Source organism: Castor canadensis, chromosome 2 (genome assembly GCF_047511655.1).
Source record: "Castor canadensis chromosome 2, mCasCan1.hap1v2, whole genome shotgun sequence".
NCBI lineage: Eukaryota > Metazoa > Chordata > Mammalia > Rodentia > Castoridae > Castor > Castor canadensis.
This window is the reverse complement of record NC_133387.1, coordinates 28,748,275-28,767,861: the sequence shown is the minus strand read 5'-3', so window position 1 is coordinate 28,767,861 and position 19,587 is coordinate 28,748,275.

The following is a 19,587-nucleotide window of genomic DNA, read 5'->3' as shown; positions in this document are numbered from 1 at the left end:
GAAGTTACAACTCTGCCTTCCTGAAGCCATTCCCATAACAACTGGGGCAAGAAGGACTAATTTGGACAAGACACAGGGAATACTAGCACTTGTCTTCACTGAGAAATATAAGCTTTTGTCTCTCTTTTTTTCTCTTCATTTTTCTTTTCTTTTTCTTTTTTCCCCTCTTTCCCCATTTTTCTCTTATCTAATTTGTTTTTGTTTGGCTATTTCTGTTTTCTTTCTTCCTTTTTTATTTTTATTTAAATTTGGCTTCTGATTTTGGAATCTTCTTCCCCTTTATTTCTTTTCTTCTAGCTCCCAAACTATTTTCTACTCCTTATTGTAAATATATTGTGCTTTCTTATCTCCTACACCTACCTCTTCTTCTTTATATCTTCCCACTCCCCTCCCTTCCACATGCACATTCCCTATATAACTCAATTTCCAATCCAATCCTTATACCATTCAACCAGCATTAAACTCCTAGATCATTCCCCTAGAAACCAGAGTTTTGCTCCTATACAAATTTATTAGGGCAACAGATAGGGATTCAATTGTTTCTTACTCATTCAAATATTTGATTCATAGCTAAATTGTTAAACTTGTCACTGAAGTAGGTTCTCTGATTATGTGAAATTTAGATGAACAGATGCATAAATCACAGGGTAGAAATTTAAATAAAATAAACCATGGCAATTTCTTTTTACTTCCAAAACCCCACCAAAACTCAACAACTGAATCCAAAGATAATGAACTGGCTGAAATGTCTGAGAGAGAAATCAGAAGCCTATTGTTAAAAATGACCCATGTCCTCAAAGAGGATTCAAATAAACCAAAAAATGAAGTTAGGGTATCAATCCGAGACCTAGAAAAGAAAAGCTGCAACATGGAAGAGAAATGTTAGAAATGAAAACCTCAATAAATCAAATAACACAGTGGATAGTGTTATTAGCAGATAACATCAAACAGAAGAAAGAATATCGAGATGGAGGACAAGATCTAGGAGATATTGTATACAAATAATCAAAAAGAAAAAAAATGAATACATACAATTACAATATACAAGAACTTCTGGACACAACCCAAAGACCAAAACTAAGAATTCACAGGGTAGAAGAAGATGATGAAATACACACTAAAGGCATAAGAAATCAATTTAGTGAAATTATAGCAGAAAATTCCCTAACTCTATGCAGTGACATAGACACCCATCTATAGCACCATAAGAAGGCGATTAAGGTAGAAAGGAGAAAAATAGAGGAGATGGAACAAATTCGGGTTGTAATACATATATACATGGAAATGTCACAATGATATACTCTGTATAGCTATGTTAAACAAAAATACTACTTTTTAAAAAAATATTTTTTACAAAAACAGAGACCAGGAAGGCCAAACAGGTCCTATGTGGAGGGTGAGAAAGGAGGTCAGAAGGTGAATATAGTGGAAAGAGTCTATACACATATAGGTAAATGGAAAAATAAGACATGTTGAAACTATTCTAGGAATAGGGTGAGGGGATAAAGGAGAATGATGAAGGGGATGAATTCAATTATAATATACCTTAAGAACTTTTGTAAATATCACAAAATTTACCACCATTACAATAATAATAAAAATAAAGCATAAAAATGAAAAGCTTCAAAAAAGAAAAAACTTAAAATTTAGTTCCTCTCTCATAAAAATGACACAGATTCTCTGTTGAGCAAGACTCAACAATCTGTTTTCTACATGAAACACACCTCACAATCTAGCATACACATAAATTGAAAGTGAAAGGTTGTAAAAAGTTATACCAGGCATGCAGAAATTGAAAGCAAGCAAACAAAGCACATTCTAAGCAAAAATCAGTCAGAACAGATAAGGAAGGTTGCTACATACTAACTAAGGGAACAATCCAGCAAGAAAATATAACAATTCTAAATATATATGCACTGAACATTGATGCCCCCGAAGTTCATAAAACAAATCTGAGTATAAAAAAATTAGTGGGAGATCTCAACATGGTACTTCCATCAATAGAAAGAATATCCTGACAAAATATTAAAAAAGATATCCTAGAATTAAACAATACCATGGCTGAAATGGAGTTAACAGATATTTATAAGGTATTCCATCATACATCAGCAGATCACACATTTTTCTCAGTAGCCATGGAACATCCTCCAAAATAAATCACATCCTAGGACATAAAGAAAATTTCAACAAATACAAAAAAATCAAAAATATCTGCTGTATCCTAACAGATCATAATGTAATAAAATTAGAAATCAATGGAAAGGAAAACAGCAAAACCATTTAAACTCATGGAAATGGAACAACACATGCATCGATGATCAATGAACGTAGATCATCTTGAATGATCATTGAAGAAATTAAGAAATTCCTAGATTCAAATGAAAATGAGAACACAACTTACCAGAATCTGTGAGATACAGCAAAGGCAATGTAGACAGGGAAGTTTATTGCCATGAGCACCCACATCAGAAAAATAGGTTTCAAACAAACAATGTGATGATCAGAAAAACAGATCTCAAACAAACAAACAAACAATGTGATGGTGCACCTCAAACTCTTAGAAAAACAATAACAAGCCAATCCCAAAAGAATTAGATGGAAATAAATGATAGAAATTTGGGCAGAAATCAATGAATTGGAGACTAATAGAATGATACAATGAATTCATGAAATAAAGTTGTTTCTTTGAAAAAAATAAGCATGATCAACAAAGCTTTATCTAAATTCATCAAAAGAAGAAAGAAAAAAACCCAAATTACTAAAATCAGATATGAAAAAAGGGGATATTATAACAGAAACCAATGCAATTCAGATCATTTAAGAATATTTTGAAAAGTTATACTCCAGCTACCTGGAAAATTAAGAAGACTAATTTCTTGACATATATGGCCCACTAAAATTGAACCAAGAGGGCATTAACAGCTTAAATAGATCTACAACAATGTTGAGATTGAGACAGTTATAAAGAATCTCCCAGAACATCATTCTGAGTGAGGTTAGCCTGGCCCAAAAGACCAAAAATCGTATGTTCTCCCTCATATGTGGACATTAGATCAAGGGCAAACACAACAAGGGGATTGGACTATGAGCACATGATAAAAGCGAGAGCACACAAGGGAGGGGTGAGGATAGGCAAAACACCTAAAAAATTAGCTAGCATTTGTTGCCCTCAATGCAGAGAAACTAAAGCAGATACCTTAAAGCAACTGAGGCCAATAGGAAAAGGGGACCAGGAACTAGAGAAAAGGTTAGATCAAAAAGAATTAACCTAGAAGGTAACACCCATGCACAGGAAATCAATGTGAGTCAATGCCCTGTATAGCTATCCTTATCTCAACCAGCAAAACCCCTTGTTCCTTCCTATTATTGCTTATACTCTCTCTACAACAAAATTAGAGATAAGGGCAAAATAGTTTCTGCTGGGTATTGAGGGGGTGGGGGGGAGAGGGAGGGGGCGGAGTGGGTGGTAAGGGAGGGGGTGGGGGCAGGGGGGAGAAATGAACCAAGCCTTGTATGCACATATGAATAATAAAAGAAAAATGAAAAAAAAAAAAAAAACAAAAAAACAAAATATTGCCTGACTAAAAATTGTGTAAGATTCCCTTTAGGCTATGTTTATAAGGTACATACGAAACACAAATAAGTTCTGCCTTGAAATTTGGGTTCCATCCCTAAGATATCTTAATATGTGTATGCAAAAATTTTCAAATCTGAAAAAAATAAAAAATTTGAAACGTAAAAAAAAAAAAAAAAAAAAAAAAAAAGAATCTCCCAACAAAGAAAAGGCCCAGGTCTGGATAGATTTGCACAGAATTCTATCAGACCTTTAAAGAAGAATTAATGCCAATACTCCTCAGCCTTTTCCATAAACTACAAAAGGAAAAAATACTATCAAACTCATTATATGAAGACATTATTACCAAAATAAAGATGCATCAAAAAAAGGAAATTCTGATGAACATAAATGTAAATATGCTTGATAAAATCCATGATAACACAATACAAAAGTACTTTAAAAAGATCATACACCATGATCAAGTCAGTTTTGTTACAGGAATCCAGGATGGTACAACATGTGAGTCAATAAATGTAATACAATACATAAACAGAATCAAGTACAAAAACCACATTATTTCAATAGACACAGAAAAAGCCTTCAACAACATCCAACAATCGATACACACTTAAAAAAATGAAGGAGAGGAAGGTAAAACAGGTCCTGTCTGGGGAGGGGTGGGTACCAGTGTGAGGGGAAAGGTAAAGCAGAGGGTGAAAGAGGGCAAATATGGTGGATGTACTTTGTATTCACCACACAAATGAAAAAAGCAAATGAAACCTGTTGAAATAGTTCTAAGAGGAGAGGGATGGGGATGAGGGAGAATAATGGAGGGGATAAATTTAAGCTATATTGTAAGAATATATGTAAATGTCACAATGTCACCCCCTGTACAACTATTATATGTTAATAAATTTAAAAAATCATTGTGTTTGTCATGACTCAGAACATTTTAGAGGTATACAAAATATTGGTGCATTTTGTGACTCATAGTATCTTGGATTTAGTAAAATTAAGTAAAGTCTAGCATTGACAAAGGAAATGTCTCCCTGTAGATATGTCTGATGCTCAATAATACATAAATTGAAAACTTCAGGCATTAGTCCTCTTAGGGATAAATACAAATAAGCTTCTAAAATTAAAAAACAAATGATAGCATTTGGACCACAAATAATGATTTTCTAAAAGCAGACTTTCAGTCATTGTGATTATTGGTGGCAGGTATATTTTTTTCTCAGGGTTTCTTTCTGGTATTATTGAAGTCTCTTCCACTTGTTCTAGTCTTGGTTTTCGGGCTCATTAGCTATGTGACCATTCAAGAGACTTAGCTTTTCTGAAGTACAATTTCCTCATCTGTAAAACAGAGATACACAGTGTGACTCATAGGATACAGTAGTATCACAATGCCTATCACATAAATAAAATTTTTTTCTTTAAGGTAGCCATGGAATAAACTGCATTCTTAAAATGAAATCTGTCAGAAATCATAGAACACTTCCTCATTACTGGCTTGGTCTGACTGCAAATGAGATTGACAATGTGTGTTAAAGCAGTCTTGAGGATGAATGTTCTCTGCTCATTTTAGGGCATGATTAACAGGACACAACAGGATGAAGAATGGAAAACAAAACTCCCGTTAAGAAGTGATTATATTCATCGATCAAAGATGCATGCCACAGTCTCTATAACAGAAGGTGTAAGAATCATACCGAGAGCCCCACACTGTGAGATGGGCAATGTAGTCAAATACCAAAATGCCTTCCACAACATTTAACACCAGGTGGCTACAGTCATAATCCTTGTAAAGGTATATAAGTAGGTAGGAAATTACTTATTAATTCAGTTCAAGCATCTCCTCAAACTCCAGAGTTCAAAATCACAACCACTAGTGTAGTCATGTTGCTTCAAACACAGGATCTTTAGAAGGACATTGCACAAATGTACAGCTATCACACAGTGGAGAGAGGGCACACTTTGATGACACAACAGGTAGGGAAGAAAATAGACATCAAGCTAAATATCTTTGGGGATGAGAAAATATAGACAGTCTGAACTTTAGTAGCAGGAAAACAAAGTGAATGATTTGGACAGACAGAAGACTCTTAAGAGTCTTGATATGGGGAAAAGAATAAAGATTAAATTAAAGTTCTGAAAAATAAGAAGTATTCTGATATTTCCTTGCTCTGTCTCTCCAGTTCCTGGCACAGAATGTGGCACAAGTTAGGTTTTCAATAAATATCTGTTGGATGAAGAAATGGATGAATGAAATACTCTGTATGGAAAAAGAATGATGAAACCCATTGAAATTGTTCAAAAAGGGGTGAAGAGGTCAGATAGAGAAATAGCGGGGATGAATCTGATCAACCACATTATCTATACATATGGAAATATCACATTGAAACTCCTTTTTACAATTAACATACATAATAAAAAAGAGAAAAAGAAATTTGTATATAGATTTGTCCATTTTTGTGATGTCAGTTTATTTCAGTGAAACATTTACAAAAATAAAAATATATACCTCTATTATCTATATAGCTCTAAAATATCAATAAAAACTGAATTTCATTTTTGCATGATCACATAAAGAAAGAAAATCACAGAACTTTGATAAATCATTACTATCCACCTTTGGCTGATTTTCAGCAAACATGAAGTTACCAGTAAAACATTTAAACCTATGCAATAAGAAATGACTTGATATGTTAGGTTCTTGTATGTATGGACAATGCATCTTTTCATCTTTGGAATTGCAAGTGTGAGAAATATGATAGGTATTCAATAAATGTTGGCTAAATTAATGGGATTCTAATTTATGGTTAATCACCCAAAAGATCTGTGCATATTTTGTTTAATAATCCAGAAAATTGGCTGTATAGTTACCATGCAGGCATAGTCAATAGCATGCTTCTCTCATCTATTGATGGGTTATAATTTGGCTCATTTAATTGTGTTTATATTTTACTGCGTTGTATTTTCTTTGTGAAAATATGTTTGCTTTTCTGCCAAATTTTTGCTCAGCCACATTTACATGTGTACTGACAAATTAGTATATTTCAGTGGCCTTATGTTTCTATTGAACAGACATGAGATGTTTTATTTGTAGCATCTGTGTATTTTAAAATATTCTGTCTAGGGAATGCCAATTTTTCATGTAAATGAAAATGGAAAAATAAGATTAAAATGTTGGTAAAATAAAAGAGAGTCTGTGCAGTTTACTCCAAATGTGTGCCGTACTCTCTTCCTTGAAGATTCTGATTTAGTTTTGTGGATGGGCAAAGAGAGGGAAAATTAGAATATACTAAGTGGTTTCTGACTTTGAATTTACATATACCTATTGCTACCCCTATTTTGACACTACAAGTCCTATTGGTGGGGCAAATTAAAATCTGGGAAAGGTATTCATGCTCCAAAAGCCTCCCCATGATCACTCCATATTGATTTTCATTCTCAAACCAGTGATGAATTTGCAATCTCTTAATATTGACAAATATTTACTTGTGATCTGATAACTGTTAAAATGGTAATTAATCCTATATCAAAAAAATTTCTATCCTAATTGCCACTATGTCTCATCTATCTCTCTATATGTGACAGAGAGAGAGAGAGAGAGAGAGAGAGAGAGAGAGAGAGAGAGAGACAGAGAGAGAGAAGGAGAGATTATGGTTTTGTCTAATCTAGTGTCCCAAAAGTACTTTACCTCACAATTCAAAGCTTATTATCCCCAAAGTTAACAAATATCCTAGATATATATGCGATATGAGGACACATTTTTCCATTTTTTTGTCTGAAAATAAAGGCACCTGTACATAATGAGTAAATAATATTGCTATCGATTTAATTTGAATACCTTGAAATGACACTTTCTTAAGATAAAATGAAGAAGTGAGGGTGTGAATTGAGGGCAGATCAAAATTATTAGGCAATATGAGAGTTTTGAAAAATGCCAAGGTGATTTTTGATTTTCTTTTGATGAGCATAAGAGGGAGGGTATGCATATGATGCTATGCTTTCTACTTTTCAAATTATAAATGCTTCACTCACAACCCTATTGATGACAAAGAACATCATTCTGAAGTAGAGGATGCTTTAAAAATAATTCATATTGATTCAAAAGTAACACTGCTCATTCCTGCCCAACCCCCATTGGGAACTACTGCAGTAAATAATTCTTCCATGTTGACACAGCTTCAGGAAGCTTCTCTGTAGGTGGTATGTGTGAGCAGTATGCGATGAGAGAGTGATATTTCTTCATTACCTAATGGTTAAGAAAGACTCTAAGCTTATGTCTAGTAAGATGATTTTCTAGCATATATTCAGATAAGCAGAAAAATATCAAATTTATTATTCTTTGGAAGCATATGATGAGAGGGTATTATTCTAAACAGTGTCCCGCTATTGCCTATAACTTGTGAGACTATGATGGAATATGACATCATATTGACCAGACTGATTTTATTGCCTGGTTTTAGTGATATTTTCCTTTTTACTTTATGACTATTTCTCTGGATATTCAGGGATGTGAAGTCACTTTATCCTATCCTGAACAGTTTACAATACCCACCCACTCCACAAACCAATGCCTAAGAAGTGTAGAAATACCACCTTCACTTAACATATGAGGAAACTGAGACTCAGAGAGCTTCTATAATGTGTTTCTTATTCCATTTCTATTTATGCTGGAGTCTGGTATGGAGTCATTATTTTCACTTCTACATCTTGCTCAGATTTACCTGTGCATGATTAAGCTACAGCTGTAAGAAAAGAGACTGTTTTGCCTTCATTTCTCTCCCCTTACTCTGTTTAAATTTTATCACTTATAACATGTATTTTTGGTACACTAAGGGTTACACAGACCATTTGCTGGACTCATAATTTCCAAATAAAAGCAAAATCTGAAATGTTATTACCACATATTAAGTGAATTATCTCCCAGGAAACATCTAAATATTATTGTATTTTTTCTTATAAACTTGGGCTATTGAAATTAGGTGCTAGTTTTACCTTATCAGTATCTTTAGTACATAACACATAACACATCACAGATTCTCATTAACATTTTCTAAGTAAGTCAACTGATTATAAACAAACTTATTATTTGAAGCCATCAGTTTTTCACTTTGTTTAATTCTGTGGTGTTCTAAGGTAAGAAAATACCCATATAGACACTACAGAATTTGGAGGCATGGAGATACTTCTCTACCACTGAAACTGTTACTTTAAAAGGCTTCTTCTAAATGTGGTATTTATACACAATGGAATTTTATGCAGCCATGAAGAAGAACGAAATGTTATCATTCACTGGTAAATGGATGGAATTGGAGAATATCATTCTGAGTGAGGTTAGCCTGGCCCCAAAGACCAAAAATCATATGTTCTCCCTCATATGAGGACATTAGATCAAGGGCAAACACAACAAGGGGATTGGACTTTGAGCACATGATAAAAACAGGAGCATACAAAGGAGGTATGAGGATAGGTAAGACACCTAAAAAAACTAGATAGCATTTTTTGCCCTCAATACAGAGAAACTAAAGCAGATACTTTAAAGCAACTGAGGCCAATGGGAGAAGGGGACCAGGAGCTAGAGAAAAGGTTAGTTCAAGAAGTATTAATTTAGAAGGTAACACACATGCACAGGAAATCAATGCAAGTCCACTCCCTGTATAACTATCCTTATCTCAACTAGCAAAAACCCTTGGTCCTTCCTATTATTGCTTATACTCTCTCTTCAACAAAATTAGAGATAAGGGCAAAATAGTTTCAAGGGGGTGGGGGGGAGAGGGAGAGGGTGAGGGGGTAAGGGAAATGACCCAAACATTGTATGCACATATGAATTTAAAAAAAAGGCTTTTTCTTTTACTAAGTGTTTGTCAAGTGTCTGCTATATCCTTAGCCCCAGACTAGTTTTTTCTAGATTAGCAGGGAGAACTTATGAAGCATGTTATTTTTCTTCACTGCTTCCAAGTAAACTCTATGATAAAATCAAAACCATATTTGAGTTATTTCAGACAAAAACTATTCAAAAAGACAACTTTATTTTTTCAGACAACTTAGCAGCTCAAATGCTTTTGGGTTCTTTGCATGACTGAGTAAGAGCTAGACTGTATATAAGAGCTTAGTGAGTTGTGTTTTGAATTTCACTGAACAGCTGTAGGTAATACCTGCCTGTGTTGGGTTTCATGTGTAACCACTAGAGTGGTCTCTTGTGATAGAATTACAGCTCTCTTAAAATACATGAGTGAAGATGGACAAGTTGCTAGAACAACATCTGAGTTATAGCTTGGTTTTCATCTCCATCCACAGGAAGACTCCGTTTAGATTCATGTCACACCCAAACACAGTATCAAGCTAGAATATAACATTAAATAATTTTGAGGAAGGAAACTAACTGCTAATAAAACAAAACTTTGACCTATGTTAAAGTAAATACAAAGCTACTTTTTTGTTGGTAGAATATTTCGCTTAAATTTACTACACTGAGAAGCTAACTCTGTTAAAATAGTCAATAGAAACATTTTTAATGAACCACTGAAAGTATTTAAGATTGTAAATGAAAGTGAAATATTTAAGATAAGAGTTTCCATAACTATTGCTGAAACCCAAATTAACATGGAATTATAAAAGTCTACAAAGCATTTGCTGACATATGTTGTGGGGTGAATCTTCCCCTGGCTATGCTTGCTGCTAGTGCTGGATGAACAGTCAATAATTATTACTTGGTATCACACATTTTATAGAAACTGTCAGAACATGCAATTACTCAGGAATGATAAAATGGCAATAAAAGAGTTGGGAATAATGAATTGACAAAATAAGGCATTAATGTGTGACACATTTTTGAAAATGTTTTCTAGCTTTCAGGTTATTAAGTATGATCATGACTCATAAGAACAGATGGGCTTTTATTTAAGGTCTCTAAGATGTTTAACTTTCACTTGAAAGTGGATTCCATTTGCACAGTTATCTTGGTCTTCACTGTCCCATAACTACCCTAGAACTCTTTGAAAGGAAATTTTGTATAGATCTGAAACCATTTTCTGAAGGCATTTATTACAGAAAGTTGTACAAATGCCTCAGCTATAATATGATTTCATAGCATGACTCCCATGAACAGTTAGTCTCTAGAGAAGCTGTAAAATGTTTGCAGAAGCTGAGCTCTAAGATTAGAGTTTAAGAAACAATTGATTGCAAAACTTTAACTTCTAATATAACTATTAACCCTTTAGTATACCACTTTAGTGACCAAAGAATGATAGAAATAATTTTAGCCACATTTTTTTTTATTTTTTGCAAATTACATATGTAGGTAATGACCAAAGATGATTCAAAGCAATGTTTATCATTATCAACATACCCTTTTTCATTTTTCTATTTTGTAAAGCTACAGGTATGTAGACATACAAGCGTAACAGTCTGTGCTGCCTCTAAAAATAGGTTACTGCCATTCTCATTTTGGAAAACACTCAAGCGTCTAAGCTGTAACAATTGAAATCATTAATTAGTAAGAAGTGATGATCTCTTATGCCTCATTTCACCTTTGATTATTGAAATCACACCCTAGAGGTAACCACATTATAGTGATGGATGAAGTGTTTGGAAATGTCTGTGATCCTGAGTTTCTGGGATGCAAAAGAATATTTTATACATGTGTAACCAAAGAAGAATGGTTTAACATAGTATTTCTCATCCTCTAATTCATAGTATACTGACTAGAGAAGAACTGCTCATTTATGAATTCTTGAAGGTGGTGACATCTGACATATATCTGAAATGAAAGACTGAATTTAATATCTATAATTAAGTGCCAGTATTCATGCTTCACTCTCATACTTGGCAACATTATACTGACATTACAGAATGGTGATACAGACTTGTTATGTAGCAGATTTTTAAATGAGCATATTTCAAAGCTCTCTATGAAGTAATGAATTGGAAATGGGCTTTGAATTCAACTTAGTTGACAGCTTTTATTTGGTACATAGATCTCATGAGACAGTAGAAGGCAGCTTTACAATAGCTACTAAGAATTCATAACATTACATGCTGATATTAAAAATAATTCTAAGGTTTTCCATTTGAATCAAATTTTGGAGGGTTTCCTTTCAAATTTAGGATACAAAGCTGGAGCCTCACAAAATTCTTATGGAGAATACAGAATTCAGGATGAAGTGGATGTATTTTTGACCCTATCCAATGGGATTTATTACTAGAAATACCACAAGGGTCTCATTGTACCAAAGTTTCATTTATAATTGAGTCCCATGGCATGCATCCTGTGGATAGCGTTGTAGTCTAGTTTCAGGTCTCTAAGACAAAGAAAAGCAATTAATTATCAAAGAAAAATAATCTTTTTATCATGGCTGTTTGGTTATGCACAGTAATATCTTATTAGGAAAATCAATTCAGTTAAGCACAGTAATATCTTATTAGGAAAATCAGTTCAGTTAAGCTGTTCTAAACACATTACAGGTATTTGATAAATATTTATTGTACATTAACAATGTTAAGGTAGATTACACAGAAACAGATTGTGAAGGAGGCAAGAGGATGGTGTCACAAGGCTTCCAAGTTATTTTCCTTGCAGCAATCTCAAAAGGTGAGCTTTCTACCTCTAAATACATACTGTTCACTCACTGCATATGAGTTCTCCTTCAATTTTTATTAATTTATGTATTTGTTTCTTAGTTTCCAATATCTAATCTTCACCCCCTGGGGTGTAAAGTGCTACTTCCATTTATATTACCTGATAGCACAATTATTCAGTCATTAGGGGATAGTCCCAAAATTCCATAAGCCTGAGTTTCTTCACTTAAAAGTGTCAGTGTCATAATAGTAGCTAGTGTTATTCTCAAATAGAATATAAAGTTTCCTAGTACATTGTAGATGCTATTTTGTTCTACAGTCCATTACCTCTGTTTCATTTTCACCCTTTATATAATTCAATTGACATTTCTTAATTTACTTTTTTCATATGAAAGTTTTTCTGTATTTTAGCTACTTCTTGTGCTTTCTTTAAAGATTATATTGTCTTCTTTGAGTTAGGTACACCAGAATTGTACTCAATAGTCCAGCTTTTCAACTGAGTTTTATAAACAGTTTCTCAGTCTGTTTTGTATAGCTATAACAAAATAACAGACTGGGTACTTTAGAGGTTTACTTATAACATTTTTTTTACCTCACAGTTTTGGAGGTTGAAAGTCCAAATGGGATGGCCACATCTAGGAGGCCTCATACCACATGATCAATTGATGGATGGTGTTGTGTGATTGAAACTTGTGTGATAACAGCAAGAGATGCATGCAGAAGAGAGATTTGGAGACAGTACTAAGCTCTCTCATAATAACCCACCCTCTCAAGTGTCTCATGAGAGCTAGAACTCCTGAGAGATAGTATTAATCCCCTCCATGGGATTCCACCAATGACTTAATCACTTCACACTAGAATTCTACATCAGTTTATCAATAATGCCCTCATCTTTATGATGCCTTTCAGTAATTTTCTATCCACTGACTCCCCCAACCCTGCCTCTTTTCTCATTGGCCATAAATCCCCAGAAGTTTTTACTGTGCTTGAAGTTGAACCCCATCTATCTTCCTGTTGTGGTAGTCTTGAGTCCTGTCATAATATTTTGGGGGTAACTTCCCCCAGAGTGAATTCTTTCTTTAATGGTGGGGAGCAAATCATGTAAACATGCACCCTCCAAAATTTGATTCAAATGGAAAACCTTAGAATTATTTTTAATATCAGCATGTAATGTTATGAATTCTTAGTAGCTATTGTAAAGCTGCCTTCTACTGTCTCATGAGATCTATGTACCAAATAAAAGCTGTCAACTAAGTTGAATTCAAAGCCAGAATGTTTTCCAAACTGCAGTTCTCTTAATGGTATTATTGACTATGAGCTCTAGGCTACCCAGGACCACATCCTCATACAACATAGGAAGAAGCTGACATTAGACAATGGAGATGTCAAGTGGACAGAAGCAGTCCACTTCTTTATTTATGATAGTCTTTACTTATGACGATCGTTTAGGGCATTTCTACTTCTCCTCTTCCTTTTGTGTATAAGTCAATATTTTAACATTTTGTCTTTGCATAAGTAAACTAAACAAGTTTTCAATTTCTTAAAGCCAAAATGTCTTGAATGATATAGTTGTTGAATACGTTCATGTATGTAGTACTTTTCACATACTTTCTTTGCCACTTATTTATAATCTTCATGCCTTAATTAGACAAATATAACTATGCCTTATGTAACTCCAGGGAACTTAGGCTCTTAATAAATACTGATTCATCTCATTTTTTATACATTAGAAAATTAAAGAATTCCAATGTTTTGTCATCTTAGAACTTCTATTATTTTAAATAGTTTATTTACAGCTTAGGAATTATAGAATAATATGAAGATAAGTCTATTCATAACTTAATACTTAGGATTCACTTTTGAATCATTTTCAGTGTGATTCTAATTTTTTTATTTTGCTACGTTTCTTGTTTTTTTATTTTTCTTAACAATATATTGGGAGCATTATTCTTTTAATTAGTGTTTTATCATTAATGTTGCAGTACAATTGACACCAATAATCCTCTATTTTGAGACTTTTAGGTTGTAAAATTTGCTACACAAAACCTAAGTGAATAAAGAAAACCTAAAAAATTTTAAGTTTTCATTTAAGCACATTTCTTATTTCATGTATTTACTTATTCACTGAGGGCATATATATATATATGTATACATAGACAGATAGATATTCTTTTTCTTATTGTTGTGCTGGGTGGGGGTTCAAGGTAGCATTTGCAAAGTTCTACAATATGTCAAATATAGCATGCTTGAATTCACCCCCTCCACCATTCTCGTTTAACCTCTTATCCCCCCCTTCCTGGAATAGTTTTAACAGGTATCATTTTTTTCTGTTTACATACACCTGTACACAGTATTTGCACAAGTTTTTCAGGTGCGTTCTGTCAAATAACTTCAGAAATATGGAGCGAATTTGCACTTGTAAAGATATGAATAAACAATATTTTATTTTTCTCTGTAATTAAAACTAGTTTTGTTGCTTTAGATTCTAGTTCATTACACATGAAGATAAAAATGTTTTGGGAATTTTATTATAATTATTCCTTGCTCAATTTAAATTTCTTCAGCTCTACAATTTTATCTCATTTGCTTATTGTTCTATCTTTGCAACTGTCTTTTTCTTACTGATTTATTAAAATCATTAGTGTTAGCATTATGGAGGAGGTTGTTAGCATATGTCATTGATGTCAATTACAATGATAACATCTTAGAGTCATTTTACATTTTCTTTCATACATGTTGAGAATTTTCTTCAGTTTTTGCTTGCATTTTAACTTTTCATTGTATGTATATTCTAAAAAGTAGTCACCTTTGATATTATGTTTCTTTTAGTGTTAATGCTGATCAATTCTTATATTTTTGATCTTATAGAAAGTCTTTTTTATTTTTGCCATTTTTATTAGCATAGCAATACAAAGGGATTTCACTGTGGTATATCCACACAATGTGCCTTGATCTAATTTACCCCCTCTATTACTCGTTCTTTTCCCCATCCCCCATTTACATTTCTCCATTATTCTATTTTCATGTGTATATAAAGTACATTGATCATATTCACCACACATCTCCTCCTCTTTTCAAGAATGTCTACTTTAAATCTATTTCACAGTGAAAGAAATGACTGTTTTTAATGATTATTGAGTGCTTTTTATGTATGCATGCATTATATTTGCAAGTATTTACATAAAAACATGGTTCTACACATCTTATAAGTTATCTTATAAGTTGATGTAATTGAAAATATGCCATGTTGTAGCAATTTGACAATGATTTAAAACTTCTTGGAAAAGGTTAGAAGTCAAAATTAACAAGTAGAAAATTAATGTAACACTAAAATGTTGAAAAGAAAAGCCCTGTAAAATTAAATTCCGGACATTTGCTACAAAGGGTCAATTTTTCATTAAATTCTTTAAGTGATTTCAGCACTTTTTGGTATAAAACCAACTGCCTTTCTTAATTTTTGTCAGAAGATGGTGCTATACTAATAAAATAAGATCTGCATTTTAGAAAACGCAGATAAATATTATCAAAGTACTAAAATAAAAACAATTCCCAAGACTTGACAAATAACTCTCTAATGATATGCTCACCTTAAAATTAATGCCTCTGTCTTAAAAAGAAAAGTTTTCTATGCATTTGAAGGGAAAGGATCTTAAAATCATATTTTTTTCTTATATTTTCATTGTTCTTCCTTTTCAAGTCATGAGAACAGCTTGGGCATAAAGCAACTGCTAATTAGTAGATTTTGAAACTAAAGACATATGAACAGATTTGAAATAATTTTAAAGGTTTATGTCATACACACATGCTTGCACACACACACACACACACACACACACAACCACACACCCCTCTACTTTTGTCTTAAGGCTAGTAAATTGAAACAAATAAAGCCAAATCCTAAATTTCAAATTGAAATGAGTCCATTTCATCAGCTACAAAAAAGTGGCTTCTGTATCAACAATTGTTTACACTGACCAATGGTCCCCTAAAATACAGCACAAGGAGCATATTTGCATTGCATTTTATTGACAGCAAGACAATCACTAACCACAGGTTCAGAGGCCCAGCAATGATCTCCTCTACCACTGATTCTATTTTGTGTCATTAAATTAAGGTGTCTTTTAAAAGTCAGCTACAGTGAAATGACTCAACGTGTGGTAATAATGGGACTTTCATTCAGCCTAAAAAATGAACCTGAACAAACCCTTTTCCATCTATTTTGCTCCTGGCTCCACAATTTTCTAATGACTAGCAACAGGAGCTCAGCAACCACTAAAAGGTTTCTTAACCTGACAGTAATTATGTCTAATGAGAAGACAGACCAGAGTATTTAGCAAAAGTTCCATTGAGATATCCAGCATTGCCTTAATAATTCTTACAAATGACTTGGAAACAAATGTGTGCCTTGAGATGGTCTATGGGGCAAGGGCTCAGGGTCTAAGGGGAGAAAGAGCCATAGACATGAAACTAAACAAACATGAGAAAATAGTATTGGTGCACATTTTATTTTATTTTGTTTGTGGTATAATCTCTGTAGTGCCTTCCAAATCCATAGAAATACATAGTTCAGCAATGTTTCATTCTTTTCTTTGTTTTTTTACTCTGATTAGGAAATTTTATTTTATTTAAAAATTTTTTTATTGTTGTGCTGGGTGGGGTACATTGTGGTATTTACAAAAGTTCTTACAATGCATCAAATATATCATACATGGTTTCACCCCCTGCACCACTCTCCTTTATCCCCTCAATTCCTAGAATAATTTAAGCAGGTATTGTTTTTTCATTTACATACACGTGTACAGATTTTTGACTGTATTAACCCTCCTATCCCTTTCCCTGCCACCTCCCCCCTCCCACTGGTACCAACACCCCTTTGGTGGGACCTGTTCCACCCTCCTGTTCTCAGATTTTATAGAAGAAAGAATATTTTCTTTATAATAGTTAGCTAGATATTTATCTATTGCATTTAGTGAGTTATTCATATGGTCAGACTATCCTTAAAACATTCAGAACTAAAGGATGCTGTGAGGGTTTATCTTGATTATCAACTTGATTGGATTTAGAAATGTCTAGGAGATTAGTAATGCTTAACTGAGTGTGCCTGTGAGAAATGCCTGTGAGGGCATTTCCAGAGACATTTATGTCTTGTGGGCTTTGACCTGATTAATGGGTTAATCCCTTGATGTATTCATAAGATGCTGGCCTTTTGGGGAAGTGGTGAAAAGAAGGAGGGGGTGCCTAATTTAAGGAAGTAGATCACTGGGGGTCATGTCCTTGGTGGCTATATCTTGCTCAGCCTCTTCCTGTATTCCTTTTTTTCTCTCTGCTTCCTGACCACCATGATGTGAACTGCTCTGATCCATTACACCCTCCCCACCATGAGCCAACTCTGAAACCATGAGCCAAAACAAATCATTCCTCCCTTAAGTTGTTTCTGTCAGGTATTTTGGTCATAGCAACATGAAAGTAACTAATACAAGTGCATTAAAAAAAGAAAGAGAAAGCAATGCCTTTTGGAAATACTCATTTAATGAGGGAGCTAAAATCACCATATTCATGTAGAAAATAGCACTAAGTAATATAAAGGAAAGTGATTCTGGGAATAATTAGTTCCTATTTGATTTCTGATCAATGCTTTTGTTAGAATATAAAATAAACTTAGTATACTATTTGAGATTTATAATAATCATAGTATACAGACAATATTATGTTCTCTTTTTGATAAGGGAGGAAACAAAGTCCTGCAGAGGTTTCTAATTCACTCAGTGGCAAGGCTAATAGACCATGGAACAAGATTCAGACTCAGATTCCTTCTGACTCCGAAATCTGAGTTCTCTCCAATATGCCAAACAGAATTCAATCCTTTCATGGCACACCTTTTCCCCCAGCTTGAGCTCACACCCATGTCTGCCTTCTAATGTGAAATTTTAGGTTGCTCGTCTTTATTATTATTTTTTAAAATTCCATGGAAAATTTTTCAGAGTCAGAGTTGAGATTGATTTCTGTGATTCATTTGTCACTGTGAAAAGAGATTAGAGTTGAAAGAAAGTGACTCATGGGATGGTTCATGTTCACTGCTGCATAACTGGCAGCTTCTAGAACACAAAAACATTTTCTTTCCTTTGGGGAGTAAGCAGCATGCAGACATTTCATTCAGCAACGCTGATGGCAATTTTTCTTTAAGTTGGACATCACAATTCTCCCAGGAGAACTATCTAGTAATATGCCTGTGCCTATAACATTTCAAGGTAATCTTTTCCAAAAAGGAACATTCACTTTTTGCAACTCTTTATATTGTTTGCCTCTTGTGTAATAATTTCCACAAAATAATATCAAGTGTTAGGTTTTGAGAAAAGAGAAGTTGCTCTGTAGAATTCTAAAAGCAGAAAAATTAAATATTTCTGATTGGGCCTTTTCCTTTAACATCTACTGATTAAGTCAATTATTTCTTACCTATCCTTAGATTGTATATGTGTGTATATGCATATATATGTATATATATGATTTGAAATTTATATAGAATTTATTAGTTTGTCAACTATTCATAAAGATGTATCATTATTAGAATATATTTTGCCTTCTTTTGCATTTATCTAGATTATCAGTTTTAATTCCCAGTTTCTAGTAAATGGAGCCAAAACAGTTTGGGATAATAATTCATCATTACTCTAGAAATTGCATCTTTAAGTTATTGATGAAACTATCTCTTAATCAACTTATAGTCAACAACTAGGATTTTTGAATTATGAACAAATCTATGTATCACAGAGGAATTAAAACAAACTTTTAAAGTCAGAAAAATCTAACTATATATCATAGGGAAAGTGTGAGTAAGTTGCTTAAAATCCCTTGCTTCAGTTTGTCCTAATAAGTTTCTTTAAAGACTTTTCATAAGAATTAAATTAACTACATGTGTGTGCTGATATTATATATTTGTATGTATATATGTATGTATTATATGACACTTATTAAGTGCTCAAAAGATAATTTGTGTTATGCTATGTTTTATCATTCTCTTTCCTTCAATGATTTTGTCTTGATTAATTTTTCCCACTCCTTTTATAAAAGATGTGTTGTTTCTTATATGCAAAATGAGCAAAAATCTTTTGTCACAATAATGCTGCATATCAAGCTACTAGAATCTTGAATGTCATACAACAATAAACATATATTTTTGCTTGTAAGTCCTTGCCTTGCTATTTACGTTGACCTGGGCTGGGTCAAGCTTGTCTTGTACAACATTTTGTCGGCTGGGTCATCTCTTCTCTGAACCAAATGGTCTCTCACTCTGGACTGGGCTGGTCTTTTCCCAGAAAGAATGTGAGAATTTATAAGGCTATTAAGGCCAATGCTTGGAACTTGCACATCATCACTTCTCCTTTAAGTTTAAGGTCTCTTCCTCAAGAAGGAAGAAGCTGTAAAGTTACAGAGTACTGAACATGAAA